General features: G+C 30.6%; 1 protein-coding gene across 2 annotated transcripts in view; it reads left to right on the top strand.

The window, feature by feature from the left end:
* The first annotated feature begins 1606 nt into the window (after nt 1–1606).
* Nucleotides 1607–5825, top strand: part of LOC111636727 — a 27946-nt gene continuing 23727 nt past the window's right edge. The window contains exon 1 of one of the 2 annotated variants that reach the window (XM_023382085.1): nt 1607–1794. The gene's annotated coding sequence lies outside the window, so the exon portion shown is untranslated. Of the gene's footprint in view, nt 1989–5825 lie in introns of both variants that reach the window. The other variant, XM_023382092.1, reaches the window with a different exon arrangement.

Genomic DNA, 5825 nt, shown 5'->3' with positions numbered 1-5825 from the left:
CAACTTATAATTAAAACACAAGGAGTAAAAGGTAAATTTAATCTTACCTAGAAAAGCAATTTATATATACAGGTATTTCATACATATTATTAAAAGATAAATTTGAATTTTGATGTTTTATTTAATTATTAGTTAATGTAGGGTAATAGTGGTGAAATGGATCATTGGAATTCATGAAAATGTATTCACAAAAGCTGTATGAACACGATAATAGAAATAATAATCACTTGTTATCATGTTCTTTTCATCCGAACTTGTTATTTTATACTGTTAAATGTATCAGAACAGTTTTTTATTCACGAATAGAATTAGTCTAATATTATGGTTTTAGTACAGTTGAATTATATGTGGCTGGGATCAAATTATACCCATTATGGGCAAAGCTTAACCCACAACGAGAGCTGCCCAGGTTGTCAGGAATAACTAGACAGGAACAGGGAATCTTGGTTTCCCAGAAGGCTAAATGGCCCCCAAGAACTTTACGAAATAATAAAACCGAAGTGAAATTCTTAGGGGCCATTCCAGAGGAACCAGAATCCTAAAACAGCTTAGTTACACGATGATGGTAAGGAATAGGACTCTTATTTTTATGCTTTGAGAGCACTAAAGTAATAATTACCTGTTAACTTATAACCGACTGTTACATATTTTAAACGTTTTAATCGCGAAATTGCTACTGTATTTCATATATAAATGTTTTTTTTTTTTATACTTCTAACCGAAGAAAAATGTCTGAAGTCAACACTGTACGCCAGGCCCTGTAATTCAAATTGGTCAAGCTATAACCCGCCACCGAGAAAAGCCTTGCTAAAATTTTGCTGTTTGCGTATTACTATTTACATTATAATACTTTTAATAAATAAATAAAAATGAAAATTAATATTTTATGCTCTAAAACGTACTTTTTATTTTAAAAATACTAAATTTAACGTAATTAAATTATGGGAAAATAAATTTGAATGTAATATAATATATAATACCCATTCAAAAATCGAGTATTTTAAAGCATTTTTAAAATAATATTTATTCTATAATAAAATATTCGACTATTTATTTATTATTTTCTTAGTTTTTAATTAATTAATTATTAATATTTAATAATACAGCTGTATAATATAGGCCTATATAAGATCTAAGATGTGTGTGTGTTATATAAAATGTAGTGAAAGTTCATTGGAGGACAGTTGAAACAATTGTCAAAAGAATTTAGATTCAAAGAAATGAAAAAACTCCAAAGAAAAACTTTGTTCATTGAAGTGAATCGAAGTGTTTCATTCCAAAGTCTTTATAATCTCCCGACGCCATTACAAAAAGTTTATAATAGTGTTTCTACCGTAATTTACGTTGTAATAAAGTAAAATATTATCGAAAATAGAGTATTATTCGAATTTAAATTTTGCTAAAATGCACAGAATAAAGGACCCTTAATATACTGTTACTTTCGCTAAATAGTATAAAAGATTTAGCCTAAACATTTTAAACTTTAATTAATATATTATTACATTTAAATTTATTTAGAATTAAAACAAACCCCACAAAAAAAACTTAGAGATTTTTAATTTATAAAAAAAAAAAAAAAAAAAAATAGTAGACGAAAGAAATAGCCCGAAGCAAAGATGGCAACATCATTATACACATTAGAATAAAAAGTATTGTATCGAAAGATCGATCCTCCTAGTGTCGATCCAGAGAACTAAGAATCGAGGATCGATCGAGACTGTCGAGTTAATGTCGTGTTTAGAAAGAGAATCGTGATTACGATTTTATCTGTCGATGGTCGCAGCTGTTACTTTGGTAAGTGTTCTGTCCCGTTGTTTGTTTGACCTCCCGAGCAATTTATAACAACAACGTAAGATCGTGATGGCTTCGGGCATTAAAATCGGAATATGGCGCTAAGAACGGAATTGTAGTTATCCAGAATTACAAACGTGTAATTCTGTGTTTGAAGATGCGAAAATAAATGAGTGAATTAAAGAAATTGCTAAGAGGTGACTTTGATAAAAATATCTTTTCTAATAATTCTCACGATTCTTTTTTTAATGGTATTTTTCTGATCGTTTTCTATGGCGTGTTTCTATTCCATGAAATTTTTTTTTTTATGTAATTATTTTTGATAGCATTTTTCTAATTACTTTTATGGTGTATTTCTGATCATTTCTGTGGCATTGTTCTAGTAATACCTGCAATCATTTTTCGGTATTTTTTGATCATTCTTGTGGCATTTTTCTGATCATCCGTGCATCATCTTCTGATCATTTTAAAGATTTCTTTAATAAGAAATTTTATGTAATTTTCTAATTATATTCATTCTAGCCGAATAATATTATATAAAATTAATTATTTTAATTTTTTATTAATAAATTCTATTTATTAAAGGATAAATTCTGTTAAATAAATTATTATTATTATTAAGCATCCTGGTAAAACCNATTTTTCGGTATTTTTTGATCATTCTTGTGGCATTTTTCTGATCATCCGTGCATCATCTTCTGATCATTTTAAAGATTTCTTTAATAAGAAATTTTATGTAATTTTCTAATTATATTCATTCTAGCCGAATAATATTATATAAAATTAATTATTTTAATTAGCAATACCTTTTAATCGATTGACGTTCTAGATGATAACTTGCAAAACAAACCAGAGAGATAACGATTCACCGGTTGGAAAGAATTTAAAGAAAATATGAACTCACGAGCAATAAATTTAACACTACCGCTATGACCACTTTTAAACTCTGATAATTATAAAAATATAATTGGATAATTATCGAGTTATTACTATAGAAACAATAAAGCATCTTTCAGTTAACTCTTCGTGGTTTTCTTTCTGAATTCCATCTGAAAAAATGATGCAAAACTATCCATTGTTTAAAAGATAGTTAAGTGCGAATCGTGCTCGTTCAACCTGCATATTTAATGCTCCTAGCAGATCAGAATACTGATATATTTGCTTGTAGAACTGTCGTTAAAATATATATATATGCACACACATATATACCTGCTTGTGTACAGTACAATTTAGAAAATTGCCGATGTTTTATTTACTGTTTGATAGATAAGTAAATTGTTTCTCTATCATTTTCGTGATGAATTTTTATATTTTATATTCATAGTACACCTTTAAAGATATATATATACACTTCTCTCTTCTGGGATTAAAATTGCATTCATAAATCATGGACATCAGATTTTTGACCTTATCTTTTTTTTTTCTCTCTCTCTCTTTATTCTTACATTTTTTTTATCTGTTATTTTACAGATTATAAATTGTTTTTTATGTCCAGTTTTACAGTTATTATTGTTTACTCGTGTTTTATGTTGTATGATTATGTTATGTGATTTTTATCTTTGGTTTTTGGAATTTTATTTAAGAATTTATCGAAATCAAAATAAAAATTTCGATTTTTTTTTAAGATTAATGTAAATTATTCTTTTGGAAAATTATATATTTTATACAGGCTAATTGTAAAATTTTAGAAATAAATTAGAAATAAATAGACTATAATAAAAGAAAGGAACCTAAGAACATTAAGTTTAACACGAGTTGTAATTGCATGTTAAGAAGCGTGTTGTTAAAGGACGGAAGTTCTTTAACTCTAGCTTTATATAGGTTGTAATAATGAACTAATTAAATGAATTTGACCTCAATTAGTGCTTATGATCAAGTCACTTCGGTCGTGTCTCAATTCAGGTAACTCCGGTGAGGAAAAGTCCTGAGGCGATACCCATCATTTCAGACACGGAGGTCATAGATGATGAATGACTTTCTGGTCATCCAAACTCCTTAATGAAGATCGGTACAGAACGTAACGTTTTCACGATCGTCCCGAAAATTACAGTTAGAAAATTAAGTTCATTACTTGACACGGACTCGAATACAGTATAGGTCACTACACCCGCCTATCTTATATATATTTAGGAGAGTTGTTGTAGGTGATATTAAGCGGCTCTTAAGGATGGAGAGGGTTGAGTTGCGGATGATGTATTGAGCAGCAACTGCTGTCCACAAACTCATGAAATACCGACGCTATCTACTAGTCCAATCGTTCATTCCATCATCTTCATATCTCATCATTGTATATCAAACTGACATACAAGAAGTGATGCGTCTCTTTGTCTGACAACTTTTGATCCTATCATTTTTAACTTACGACAAGCGAGTGGTTCCTCTATCACGTCCCATATTCTCTAACAAATATGACATTCAATAGAGGAAATTAGCACCTTGGCTTACGTTAAAGGATAAAGAACTGATAAGGATGATAATCGGATACATTTTTTTTTTATATCTTATTATTCTATATCATTCAAACTATATACGAAAATGTATGGTTGAATTCGGTTAGTCATAAATCTAACTTATAAAAAAAAAGGAGCGGATGTTTTTAGTTGTCTTCCACTTATAAATTTCACATACGTGAAAGATTTTCTACGTGTATCGTCATCGTAGCGGGCGACGAATCGGTCCTTTCACATCATCTTTGGTTGCGTTGAAAAGTTTAGTTCGTGACCACCCGACCTCCGCATACTTATCTCCTTAACCCGGACCGAGTACTGTAATGGCACATGACATCCCACAGTCTCCCACTTTCCCCTCATAGCAACCAAAATTAAGGGGGATGGAGTCAAATCCCGTCCCGGATCTACTCGAGCACGCATTACTCGCGGGGCTATTTCTACAAAGCTATCGACTGTATCGGGCGAAAGGGTTAATGATAACTGCTCATGTTCATGAGCACTTTTTTTACTTCGTCAGTTTGCTTGATGTGTATGCTCTTCTCGTAGTTCATTGTTCACGCGTTGGCTATAAACGACGCTGATATTTTATTAGCTTGCCACTTCGTCCGATGAATGTCTACTCTCCGGGATTACATACCACAACTAAGTCTAATAATTAAAATATTTCGACTGAGAACCCCATTTGAATATAAACCTTTAAAAATTACTTCCTCTCAAATGCAATTCGCCAGCCATCCCTCATTAAATTATGCCATAAATACCTGCGTAACTATGCATTTAGTCGTTAGCGTAGTTACGTAAACCTCTAAATGCATTTACGTTTAGCTGATATTATAGTTATAGGTCTATACGTCACTAAATGTCTATATAACTAAGCCTTTAGCATAGTTATGGCCTATAGACATTTAGTGTCTGTCAGAAAGCCTAATTTCATAATTTTTTTTAAAAAATCAAAATCAAAATACCCTTTTATACAATAAAAACAACACGTATACAAATATTAACACCGTATTAGTTATATTACACCCCGAAAATATCATAGAACATGTTCCCGAAATTTATAATTGATCTCGGAATGGCACTATATTCTAATATAAAAAGGTATCTTAGAAAGTGGTGTAGACATTCTTGTTTTTATTTTAAAAAATAAAATTGTTATAGCATCAATGAATTACGTATTTTAAAATCATTTCGGATCTCTAAAACAATCGTAAAAATTTCATGAATTTTCTATATATTAGACGAGCGCGTATAGACAAGTAATGTGGATTAAATTGAATTCAAAAACCCTCGAATATTTCAAATCTTATGCACGAAACAACTAGTCATACAGCCGTACTTCTCGATTCCATCTCGATCAAGCTTAACATCAGAATGTATATTGGACCTCTGAAATTATCTACAGTCGACCCCCTATAACACTGTTGATTATTCCGTTTTATATGAATTCCATGTTGTACGAGTCACTTAGATTTTACAAATACATGAGCCGTTCACAGCCAGGCACGCGTATTTGTAAAATCTAAGTGACTCGTACAACATGGAATTCATATAAAACGGAATAATCAACAGTGTTATAGGGGG

Source organism: Centruroides sculpturatus, unplaced genomic scaffold, assembly GCF_000671375.1.
Source record: "Centruroides sculpturatus isolate CEXI.00-Female unplaced genomic scaffold, Cexi_2.0 scaffold152, whole genome shotgun sequence".
Lineage (NCBI taxonomy): Eukaryota > Metazoa > Arthropoda > Arachnida > Scorpiones > Buthidae > Centruroides > Centruroides sculpturatus.
Note: the sequence above shows the minus strand (reverse complement) of the source record. Positions and strands in the feature narration are given on the sequence as shown.